This window comes from Dermacentor albipictus, chromosome 1, assembly GCF_038994185.2.
Source record: "Dermacentor albipictus isolate Rhodes 1998 colony chromosome 1, USDA_Dalb.pri_finalv2, whole genome shotgun sequence".
Taxonomy (NCBI): Eukaryota; Metazoa; Arthropoda; class Arachnida; order Ixodida; family Ixodidae; genus Dermacentor; species Dermacentor albipictus.
The window spans coordinates 249,992,199-250,005,455 of NC_091821.1; the positions used below are offsets into that span (position 1 = coordinate 249,992,199).

At 41.5% G+C, this 13,257-nt stretch overlaps 1 protein-coding gene across 9 annotated transcripts in view; it reads right to left on the reverse strand.

Annotated features, from left to right (window-relative positions):
• The window catches only part of LOC135900756 (G-protein coupled receptor 83-like), a 171,088-nt gene that overhangs the window by 88,707 nt on the left and 69,124 nt on the right, over nt 1-13,257 (reverse strand). Inside the window, exon 1 of one of the 9 annotated variants that reach the window (XM_070531160.1) lies at nt 9,972-10,078. The exons of the other annotated variants lie outside the window; for them this stretch is intronic. The gene's annotated coding sequence lies outside the window, so the exon portion shown is untranslated. Of the gene's footprint in view, nt 1-9,971; nt 10,079-13,257 lie in introns of those variants that run through there. 9 annotated transcript variants of the gene reach the window in all.

A 13,257-nucleotide genomic window follows, 5' to 3' on the forward strand; every position in this document is an offset into this window, starting at 1 on the left:
ATACAGATGTGGCTTGGCGGTTGATCCGGTTTAAATTGTCGCTAGCAGCCACAGGCACAAATAATATCGTGAGGTCTGATGGCTTTCGCGTCGGGATCACAGTTGCCTTACTTGTGGAAGGAGATGTCCTGACGAGTCTTCTCTTTGCTTTGTGCTTCGCTAGGGGCACGAAGTCGCTGTCATCCGAGGTTTCATCACTGGTCCCTGAGTAGATCACAGTGCCCTCGCTGTCGGTGTCACTCGGGCGACTAGACCGCTTTCTCGATGCGGCCGCTGTTGACGTAGAAGGACCAGGAACCTCTCCAGGCGACTCCACGTCCATCGCCGTAGTTAAGGGAGCGGCGTCTCCCACAAAGTAGCTTCAAAATCTCAAAGACAAAAAGGCAGCGTTCCACACAGGACACTTCGTCGTCGTCTCCCATCGCTAATGCAAGAGGAACAAAACGGAGAGCGAATATAATAGGATTACTGTTCGCCGACCATGTCACTTTTTGTACGCCTGATCTTTTCCTGCTTCTGCGACAAAAACACATTTCAAAGCTCTCGCAAGCTGCTCTGCTATGATTCCTTGACTAGCCTGCACGAGTGGCTCATACCATTTGTCGCCGACGGAATCACTATCATCTTAAGACGCCACATGAGCGCTTGTATTGGCAAAAGAAAAGTAAAAGGCCAGTAAGTGGGAATGTTTGTTTTGCAGATCAGTGACTAGCTGCCTAGCAGGAAAGATGATTGCCAATTACCAGGCGCACTGGGGAAAAACGGGCAAAGAAAAACGCACGAGTACGCCAGCAAATCAAGCAAGATTAAGCGACTTATGTGGTGGAAAAAAAAAATTAAAGACAACTTAGCCCCTAATAATCTTTTTCGTTAAGAAAGACCATAATAATTCGGTCACTCCCTTAAGCGGCGAGAGAATAGCTGCGCTTGTCCAAAAACGTGGCAACCAGCTAAATGTAACGTGAGCTTTATCTGTGTTGGGTCATTGAGGGCCAAGTGTCGCTTAGATTTTGTGCTATAAATATAAAGGCTTTCTAGCGCTCCCTGTGCAGAGCCGTCTCCCAAAATCTCTTTCACGAAAAAAAAAACTTCTTTTTCATTGTCACATGAGACCCTTCGCAACTTTTGTAATATACGAAAAACGCGGGGTTGAAAAACTGTTCTTTAAAATTACTTTTTGTGTTTAGCGCTATACCATCTCGCCTGCACCAACTATAAAGATTCTAATTTAATATGCAATATACTCTTCGGTAAAAATCTTTGGCCTAGATAACGTGCGTAACTCCTTGACAAGCACGACAGCCACGCCCAAATGTCCGTTAATTGTGGTCTACTTTATGCCTCAACTTCAACACTGATGTTGCGCTAATAACAATACGACACAAACTACGTTCAAAATATATGTTTGCCGAGGTTAGGTCATGTTACTTTTAGTTTTAGTCGAGATGTGAATTTTGGAAGCTGACTGCAGGCGCCACGCGCGCTCCGCATTGTTCCGTGCCGCTACTTCCGTGCACAACATACTAGATTCTTGCTGAAGGGTTGAGTTCTAAGGCAATCCTGGGAAATAAATGTAATAACAAAACCAAGATCGCTTTGGCCTGCGACACATTGTGGTGCCAGAAAAGCACTTTTTTTCTTTTTTTTGTCAAGATTCGTGAATATTGAGAACCGTTCAGTGCCGCAGTTTACTTAACAATTCGAATCTTTATAGTTCGTACAGAGGAGAATGTGCAGCGCTGGACAGAAAAATTACGTTTTTTTTTTTAAGTAAGCTTTCTTGCGACACCACGTGTTACGTACACTAGCAAAGACTGAAAGGGTCGCAGATTAGGAGAACACAGTTTTCGCCAAAAATACCCTGGCAGCGCAGACTGTGTTAAGCACTTTAAAGGAAAAATTTTTAAAGTAAAATTTTAGACGGTGTCTTGTGTCTGGGACTTGCGGTGTAAAATGACATCCGCTTACGCTTGAGTGGGTAGAACCGGGTTTATACTTAAAACGAAACCAAACCCACCTTGAAGAGCGAGACGCGGATATTAGCCTGACGCGCCTGCTGGGCGCTCTTTCCACGTAGAAAGTTGATTTACCTTTTTCTTTAAAAGCACTGTACAATGGTACCGAACATTCACGGTACCCACCTGAGCCTCAGGTCGTCAGCAATCTCAAGGCTAGCTTAAACGCGTGACAGCACCGTCCGGGCAGAGGCCAATTTTACAGGTGATGGAGCCTTCTTGTGGCAAGATATTCGTCAGTTCCACTTGTGCGAAGGAATCGATGTCCGTAGCCGCGTATCTTCAAGCACCTACTCCGCGACATAAGCGAATAAACAAATTATTTATCATAATGATGTTTCGCAGTAGCGATGCCAGTGGTGTAGTCGTTCTGCGCGGCGCCAGTGCTGAAAGAGAGCGCTCACCAAAACATGAACGTCCGTCGCCTACAATTGCGTAAAATGTTCTTGATCTTCTTACAACCTGTAGTGCAACCTTATATAGCTCTATTGCATTGTATACTGTACTTACTTGCAGTAGGTTCGAACTTCAAGTGACTGTGATGCAAATTTATTTTTATTTAATTTCTTGCCACATGTCATTACTTTGTATGGATTTCACTGGATTTATATATGATGTCCATCGAACGTGACAATTCATTGTATAGCTCGAATCTATCGGTATTTTCAAGCAGGCCTGGCCAGCCGAACAAGGCGACCAGTTTATCAAAAGTAGCCGTATCGGTAACAGCGTGGCAAGTATTGGGGCTAGAACATGATAGCGACCGAGAAGGAAAGCGTAACTGACAAGCTGTGAAGTAATGGTCCGCAACTTTCTGTTGTAACACTGCACCATAAACTGAAGCAGACTCCGTGCGGGCGTTGAAGTGGTCGATACAAGACTTTACTAAATTATTAAGAAGTCATTCTTCCCTAGTTGGAATCTCAATAATACTTTCAAGGCCATGTTTTGCAATGATATCTAAGTAATCACATGCCGAGGTTACAGCGGGATTAAGAATATCTATATTGAAATCTCCTACTAGGCATATGTTAGGAACTAACGTCGTCCTTTGTAAATGTGCCTCCAGCTCATTCAGAAACAAGGACAGGTTACTTGAGGGTCGTCTGTATATTGCCAAGAGTGAAATATGACTAAATTGGTTTGAAATGTTCAGTGCCAAAGATTCCGCACTAGAAAAATTAGCCACTACCTGTTCCACACTCCAAGTATATCCTGTACGAAAATTGCTATTCTTTGAGTGTCTCGAGTGAACCAAAAGGAAACTGATCCTGGAAGAGTGGAAAGGTTAGTCTCGGCCGAGCATATATTTATTTCAGTAAGAACAAAAACGTCCACATTATGTAAAATGCTATCAACGTAAGTACAAAATACGTCCCAATGCTTTCGTAAACTGCGGATAATAACATGACCTGTGGTAACTGTTGATGGAAAGGAAAAATGACGACCAAGTGCTTGTAAGTCAACCAAACTCCCGCACAGAGCCATGGGCTTGTTTTGAAAAAGATCTCCGTAGCGAATGATAGACCGCTTTGAAACAATTACGTTAAGCGCAACAGATCATTCACGCCGTTCACAAGGATTAAAGAGGCACTCTCCTCCTTCTTATCAAACACCTTTCCGTCCTTGGTCCAAACAGACTTATATTTCTTTTCCTTTCCCTTTTTCCTGGCAAGCCAGAACAGTTCCCAGTTTGCTGCTGTAAGATTCTCATTAAAATAAAGCTTGTGGCGATTACCAGTTTTGCATAAGTTCCGCAGTTTATGGCGACAAGCCATCTAAGTTTCTTTCACAGATACAGAAGCAAATTTAACCAGAATGACTGTAATTTTATCTTTCTTTTTGCTCGGTAAGCGATGGATGGCAAGAATGCCAGAGCTGTCGAAGTCTTTGATGCTCAATTTTTTGGCAAGATTCGTCGCAACAGCGCGCAAGTCCTCATTAGGTGCGGCAGGAAGGCCGTGGATTTCCAGGTTTAAATGGCGACTGTACCGCTCCTGTTCATTCATTTCAATTTTCAGAGCCTGGATCTCGATCTCTTGCTCCTGCATTTTGAGCGTGAGTGACGAAACCTCCGAGTTGGTTGGTTTGATTTCTTTTTCACTTGCTTCTATTCTAACCAGAAAATCGTCGTATTTTGTCGACATGAATGTAATTGAATTCTGAATCTTACTCACGGAAGACTGGAGCGTATCGACAGTTGACGTCAGCACCAAAAGCTGATCGATTTTAGCAGGAAGTGATAACAATGAATTGATATCAGGTCTAAGGGAAGAGAGACCGTCCAGCGTATGATTTATAGCTCCCATTTGGCTTTGCAGAGCATCAAGTTCATCAGTAACAGATGCATCTGTAGCCGCGGGTCGGTTTTTTCCTTGTCGACAATGACGACATTTCCATGTGTCACGTTTGGACGAACCCATCGAAATGAACGTTGACTCTGCGATTCCTGAACATGATGAGCGCAAATGAAAGGTTTTTTTTTTACACTCTTTGCAACACATGAAACGGCCATCGTCAGGAAGAGGATAAGAGCAATCTGCACAGGACGACAATGGCGCGGCGCTGCCATACGAGGATACACCAACCCTGATGCACAAAATATCAGACCCTCTAGAGCAGTCGGCTCTAGAGGGTCTGATGATGATGATGATGATGATGATGATGATGATGATGATGATGATAATAATAATAATAATCAAGGGATTCCTATGTAAAGTGCCCAGGAACAACCTCGAGGGTCTTGCTACTGGCGCACTCGGCAAAACAATGCACAGGAAGAACAATGCAGGCTCAAACACGCACATACACACATACACACGCGCGCACACATAAAAAACATAATAATTTCGCGAATACAGACTTTAACAGAGCATAAAATATGTACACGAAGAGAATACAAAGCAAAACTGGAGAAACAGAAGAAAGGATTACAGAATGACGGAACACACAACAGGTATGAGAGTTTTTGTTCAGTTATTGAAATATCTCTGCAACTGCTTTCAGGAACATATCAAAGTTAGGTATGAAAATATCCAGGCACTCTGAATGGGCGTTATATGTCGCCTGCATTCTAGATAGTAGGTCACCAAAATCTGAAGGCTGAAAGGCGCGCTGTTTCCTTGTGCCTTCCTGCGGAGTGTAAAAGCGCACATTAGCAAGTGCGAGCAGCAGATTTTTTCATGTATTAATTTGCGAATAAGAAGAACATCCGATTTGTTGCGTCTACAGGTGAAGGTAGGTAACATGAGTGTTTGTGTTAGCTCTATGAAGATGAAAGGCTTTTGACAGAATCGATGTTTAAATATAACTGTGAACTTTTTTTGCACATTTTCGAGAAGTTCACAATTTGACCTACAAGTGCTGCCCCAAACCACGGAGGCGTGCTCAAGAACTGGAAGGCATACGCTCTTATATGAAGTTACAAATTGCCCGGGTTGTTTGAAGTCTGTCGTTACCCGACATACTGTGCCGAGCGTTCGAAGTGCACGCTGCCTCGTCTGTTGAGCGTGGGGCGAGAAACTCTGAGAGCTATCGAAGTACACTCCAAGGACCTTCGTTCCCTGAGCTCTTGGCAGGAGAACATCTTTAACGTTATGGGGAAATAAAGTACTGCTAGTCTTCCACGTGACGCTTGTAACTTTCTTTTTTGATGCATTTATGACCAGCTTGTTTTCAGCGCACCATGACGCAAAATTTGTAATTTCCTTCAGAAGAGCGGCACAATCATTAACTTTTTTACTGCTTTGAAAAGCTTCGCATCATCAGCATATAACAAAACTGAAGAGCCTTGAATTACTGTAGAAACGTCGTTAATAAACAGCGAGAAAAGAAGAGGGCCCAGGACAAGCCCTAGAGGAACTCCACTTGTAACCGCGTAAACTTCTGACGACTGACCATGTACGCTAACGTAGCAATACCGGTCGCATGGGTAGCTTCTTATCAGCGCTGTGACAGAGTGGTGCAGATCAAGTTGTGTCAACTTATGAAGCAGTATTTTGTGGCATACGACATCAAACGCCTTACTGAGGGGAATATTAATGACATCCAGCTGTCCTTTCTTACACACTGCTTGAGAGGCATGCGTCATGAAGCTAACGAGGTTGGTAGATGTGAAGCATCCCGATATGAAACCATGCTGCTGATGAATTATATTATTTTCAATAGAGGATGAAATTATTGAGTGCAGAGTTGATTCCAATAATTTAGATGCTGCGCGTAGGAGAGAAATATGCCTGTAGTTATTCGCAGCCGTTTCTACCCCTGACCTAAAGACGGGACCGACCCGCGCTGTTTTCCAAGCCTTTGGGAATGTATTCGTCTTTAAAGCAGAATTAAAAATACAGGTAAAAAACTGGAACAAGCAAGGACCCGTACGTCTTAATCAAAGGAGGTGGAATGCCATCAGTACCACACGTAAAAGACAGTTTAAAGCATTTGATGCTCTTAAAGACAAGTTCCTCTGATACCGATAGACTTGAGTCCAGGGAAGGGTGATTTGAAAGCTCACTAACTCAGTCACTGTACCCTCTACCGTACACAGGCCCAAAGTGTAGGGCGAAGGCGCCCGCGACATCTGGGACAGGTTGGCTCTCGCCACTAAGTAGAGATATATCTTGTTTCGTATTGTTGGATGACCGTTCACGAACGTGTGTCCAAAGAGACTTTGAATTTTTAGAAGTACTAACTTCCACATGTGCTATATAGATGGAATGATCACGCTTGTAAAGTCGTTTAGAGAGTGCCCTGTACATTTTAAGATCTACACGCTGGTGTTCCTGGTTTGTACGCTGTGCCTTCCTGTGTGCACGGCCTTTTAGCTTTAAAGTTGTTTTCAGTTCAACAGGAAACCAGTGGGAAATTTAGAGCGTTTAGTGACTTTTTGTGGTATAAAGTTCTTCATTCCATCGTGGATAATACTAGTGAATGCCGCGACTTGGTCATTAACATCTCTCAGTTCTACTACTAAATACCAGTCCGCATTATTAAGATAGTGATAAAGACTCACGTAATCTCTGCTTGAGAAATTAAAATACGAGGCGTTGCTGTATCCTTTAATCTCCTGCTACTAGGTAATAATAATAATAATAATAATAATAATAATAATAATAATAATAATAATAATAATAATAATAATAATAATAATAATAATAATAATAATAATAATAATAATAATTTGTTTATTTTAACTCGCACGGGAACAACCCTAAGGTCTCAGTGCTGGCTCGCGGGTAAAGTAGAATGCATAAAGGAAAAACTACAAATACAGGAAAGAAACGTGAAATAAAAAACGACAATTATGAAAAGGAACAGTTTACAATCAACAAAAGCCAATGTGAAATCACAACAGAAAGACGGAGAAAAACACGAACAATGCGTGGGAGTCAACTAAAATCAGTCAATCAATCAATCAATCAATCAATCAATCAAACAATCCAGCCTTTAGATTATGTGCCTAGGAAAAACCATGAGGTTTTAATGCTGGTGCACAGGTAACCTAACGATAAGATAATGCACAACTTAAAAAAAGGGATACAAAGGCACGGGAATGTGATGTTTAAAAAGAAAAGATGGAATGTACTGAAAAGCCATTTGGGTATAATACTGACACTCAGAAAAAAAGACAAGGAAGATTGCTAGAACGAGCTCTTATCCATGGACAAAGCTAAGCTAAACCTAAAATAAACAGAAGATTAGTGAGCAGGGTTGGTAATACCGATGGATGATTAGTCGACTAATCGATTAAATTTATCCCGCAAAACGATTAATCTTCATCGATGTCCACCTTTCATTTAATCAACCTAATCGATCGAACCGGTTCGATCAGTCGTCTTAGAGCGTTTGACAGCAGTTGCGCGAAAATCCTGAAATCGCACTAGAAACGGCGTCTCGCGAGCAGCGACTGTGCGGCTGTGATGGAGCGATTGCGGGCTGTTTTTTCGACTCCCGAGTGGTGCCAAGCCGAGCGCTCTTCTCCCCCGGACTGCACACGCCGCCCCCCCCCCTCCCCCCCCAGGCTAGAGGCTGCAAATGCCCTCGCAATTCATAGCAAACCCAGTCGTTGATCGTCGTGCCACTCCCAGTCCAATAAAGACGTCCACTAAAGCAAGCACGCTGGTTTGGAGCAAGTATACGTATTTGACATTCTTTCTCAACAGCCCAAAGGACACGGGCCAGGCGCGTGCACATACACAGCGCTGAATGTACGTCAGCGCTGTGTTTGTGCACTCGTCTCGCCCTTGTCCTTTGCGCTGTTGAGAAAAGAATGTTGCACAAACTTGCCCAAGCTTCTACAGCGTATTTGACGTAGCGATGGAGTTCATGTCGATTCCAGCAAATCATATCTACAGCGTCCGAGAACCTATTCTCGCATGCTCGTCTATTCAAAGAAGGTGTCGGTTTCGCCCAAACGCCCCAGCCAATTGACCTTCCTTAGCTCTGTAGAAAAGAGCATGTGGTTTAAAATCCTAAAGCAGTAACTTTCTTTTCCCAGATGCATATTGCAATTTCTTGAATATTTCAGTTGGACTTCACCTTTCACTTTTGCCATTTTTCTTATTTCTTGTTTAGCTGTACTATATACAGGGATTCACCAGTACCGTGTATCTTTTTTAAATTCTGCACTAAGTGCCATTTTATAACACATATTGCTTATCTTTTCTAAAGCCACGTGGCTTTAACATTAACAGTTTGACATTATCCTTTATCAAACGTTTATACACTTGTGTTTCAAACTTGATTCCACCTCTCGAACATTAGAATAGCATCCTACAAAAGTAGATAACTGTTTCAAGCTTTTTAAAAGTGCTTGGTAAAATTTTCGATTATTCAATGTATCCATGAAAAACCCCGCATCGAGAGCGATTCACCGATTAAAGGCTAAACTGATGAGCGAATAATCATTATGGGAAATCACAATGGGAAAAAAACTGTACAGCTAAAGATACAAACGTAATGGAAAGTGAAAAGAAAGAGGAAACGATTGATGTAAAATACATATAAATGCAATGCACTAAGAAAATTAATTGTGCGAGAGAAAAAAGCCGCTGAAACATTGGCCATATCGCCAGGCAAGCTGGAAATGCACTAAATCACATGGCAAAAAAGTAGACGAATCCCGAGAAAGACGTAGCACGCGACAATACGAAGCTGTGAAAAGAACGACGAAAGCGACTGATGAAAGATATCAAGATCAGCGGAATTGGCATTATTTAAAATTCTATATACACAGCAGAATGTTTGCAGTGGCAAGCAGGAACGAAGAGTGGTCGGTGCCACCTTGCGACTTGCTGCGGAATGCCAAGTGCGACACAATCAAGTAGCTCAGCGCAGTTCAGGTTTCGGTGAAGGAGCTTATGCAAAAATAGAAGGCCTGCGCGAATACCTCGGCAGGTACAGGACGGTAGCAAGGATAAAGTGCAAGCGCTACACGACTGACCAGTGCCAGCGCAACAACGATGGCGGTAAATTGCTACGAACTTTTCCTTAACTCTTTCTAGTCTATCACTGTGGGACGTGGATCCACACCACCGATGTGTATTCTAGTTGGGGAACAGACATAGACTGATACGGTATTCGGAAAGTAATGGGAGATTTGAATTTGCGTGAGAGGTGGCAAACAGGACCTAGAGAGTGCAAATCACGCACAGCAATGCGTTCAGTATGAGATGAAAAGCTTAACGAGTCATTAAAGAACACACCGAGATCGTTGACCTCAGCAACCCTACTCAACTGAAACAAAATACTTTCGGTTTTGCGAGTGCATGTCATAATTTTGGTCTTAAAAGCGTATAGGCTGAGAGCATTATTTTTGAAGCATACTGCAAACGACAACAGGTCAGACAGAAGAATTCGACAGTCACCAATAGTGTGAACATCTTTAAAAATCTTGGTGTCCTCTGCATATTGAAGAAAGAACGACTTCCGGATAACGTAAGAAACATCGTTGACAAATACCAAGAACAGGGTGGTCGTAGTACGGAGCCTTGGGGGACACAGCTGGTTGCCTTGTACACAAAAGATGACTGTTCATTGAAGCTAGCATAGCAGGACCTCTCCCGAAGATTGCTGAGGAGGAGAGCAGCAACTGAAGCATCAACACAATAACGCGTAAGCTAATAATAATAATAATAATAATAATAATAATAATAATAATAATAATAATAATAATAATAATAATAATAATAATAATAATAATAATAATAATAATAATAGTAACGACAACGACGATGATGATTATGATGATGATGAAATGTTTGTTATAGCTACGTAGCCTTCGTACTGGCGCACTTAAAGAGTAATAAGCAAGACAAAATATACAAATAAGACGTATGTGGTAGACAAAACAATGCGAGATGGAGAAACAAACAGGAAAACGGAGAACTACGAGGCAGGCGTCAAAGAGAGTTAAGCAGACAACATGATTATCTGCATTTATACGAAACACAGGAAATGAACTCTGGAATATATCAATACAGGCAGGATACGTATTACATGTTCTTTGAAGCCGGGCTGTAGGGCAGTGTTTTATGAATTAATAATAATCGAATCAAATCTTTGTTTCCACCATGTACATTACAGATGAAGGACAGCGGGAAAAAAATACTGTAAGTAGGCGGCTTGACGAGTCTGCAGTCCCATGTAATGAGCGGCGTTTGAGCGACAGCAATGAAAAACACAGTCAATAAACAAATGCAAACACTTGATCAGTGCAGAACAAAAGTAACACGCACTGATCCGAGATAATAGATGCCAGGATAAGTAAAATCAGCAGAAGCTTGATGTGGGCGAGTTGGTTTAACGTACTTCAAGAAAATAAAAGAGCGCTACAAAGACGCGAACTAAAAGAGGCACATGTACGATGGACAGGCGCTGTCTGTCGTACGTGTTATCCTTTTAGTCCGCGTTCTTGTAGCGCTCTTTTATTTTCTTGAAGTAAGTAAAATCAGTTTTCTTCTCCTGCAAACACAGACCTATTTTGGCAGTGGAACAAACAAATAAATCAAAATTAGCAGATCGATAATGGTTTAACAGGGATGGCTAAGAATAACGTAGGCGTTCCTTGCCAGAGTTCGAACGGGGGGCAACAACGTTCCAATATTTTCCATGTCTGGTAGCGTAATATCACCTTTTTTTCTCTCTCTCTCTAAATGTGCCAGAGTACCCGGATTATGTATATTATATTTCACTTCATATTTAAGCCTAGTACTCAAACGATAGTGGCATAGTTTTTGAGCGGCTATAACATGCGCTCAACGGAGAAAGAAAAAGCCCTGCAGTTGTTGCATTATAACGAGCGTTTGTACACATGCATGGCGCAGGTATCGTTTATGCATAACGTAATCTTTTTGCAGGTTCGAGAATGTAGTTGTACCACAAACAGTTTGGTAGTAGTTAACAGGCGAATAGAAAAGACAATTATATATCAGTATTTTAAGTTTTGCAGAAGGAGTGAATTTAAGACTACCGATTATTCCAGTTATTCGACCTAGATTCGTCACTATATATAGTAAGTCCACATGAGATTCCTAGGACATGTGCGCAGTAAATGTAACACCAAGGCATTTTAAATGGTCAACAATATCAACAGGACGAGAGTTCGAAATAATATCGGCATGAAGCGAAACTGGATTATTTTTGGCCCAGACGATAACTGCTTTTGTTTTATTTTCGTTAACCTTCATATAGTCATATGGGGACCACTCTTATAGCTGAACTATAGTGTCCTTACAGTTAGAGATAAGCTAATTGATGTTACTACAAAAAATATGCAAGTGTCATCTGCATATGTAATAAATCTGGCGTTCTCATTAATATTAACCATGTCATTTTCGTAAAGGGTAAATAGCAATTTAGAAGAGTTAACTGCTGGGCTAGTTGGTGATCTTGCATACTAAAAAGATTTTGCGCCAGAACAACACACACGTCGTGGTGTTGTCGTCTTTCTTGTGTGCGTTGTTTTAGCGCAAGATCTTTTTAGTACGTTAAATAGGAAGGGATCCCAACATGCTACCTTGTGGGTCACCACAAAGCAGTGGAAGGACTTCTGATCGTAAATTATTAAATTGGACAACTCGCTGATGGGATAACTATGACCGCAATAAATCTATACCATACAATATTTATCGTATACCTCGTATACCATAAATATTCAACTTAGCCAGCAAAATCTCGTGATTCACGAAGTCAAAAGCCTTGGAAAAGTCGACAAATAAGCCAACCACTGTTTTCCTATTTTGAAATTGTGTTAAAATATGTTCCTTTTGATGAAGCAAGTCTAACTCTGTTGACATGTTCTTCCGGAACCCAGATTGGTGAGGTGTTAATACATTGGAGCTTTCAGCAAAATTCAAGACCCTACAAGGAATTATTTTCTCGAGCGGTTTTGAAAAAATTGGTGGTGGTGGTGGTGGTGATGGTGGTGGTGGTGATAAACTTTATTGAAAGGGGGAAGGGTAAAGATAGATACCGCTCGGTAATTGTCTAAGTCACTTCGATTCCAATTTTTAAAGAGCACTACTACTTTGGCAATTTGCATTTTTATTGGAAATTTTGATGTAGTGTGACAGATATTAAATATATTCGCAAGGACTGGTGCAATTACATCTATGAAATATTTCACATGTACTATTTGAATTTGATCGTTGTTCCTGCTGCTGCTGCTGTTTAAATTTTCGATTATTGAAGTCACTCCCTGCACTGTGACCGACTGCAGCAATAAAGATTTATCATTCCTCTTGTTCACATATTGACGTGCATCTGGGGAACTACCTGATGCGCTCATATTTCTAAATAAAGCATTGAAAGTATCAGCCGGTTCAGACTCATGCAAATCTTTGCCTTTAACGGCAAGTTTGGATATGTAGTGCATTTAATTTGTCCCAAAACAGTGCACTCGACGCATTTTTGACATCCACAAAAGACGAGAAGTATTCTTTACATGCAATGCGCAGTTTCTTGGTTGGGTTGTTTCGATATTGTTTGAAAATGGTCAAGTCATGTCATCAAGATTACGGGTGTTGATAAAATGCCTGTAGAGCACCTATCTTTTCTTCTCATTTGGTGAAAGAGTTCGTGTGTTACCCATGGTTCCCAATTTCTTTTTCTATTTCTTTGGCGTCTTTTAACAGGAAAGTGAACTTGGTAAAAACCTCTAAAGATATCTAAAAACGCGTTGTAGGCGTTGTCAGCATCGTCTAAATTGAGAACCTTGCACCAGTCTACTTGAAGCAGCTCCTTTCTA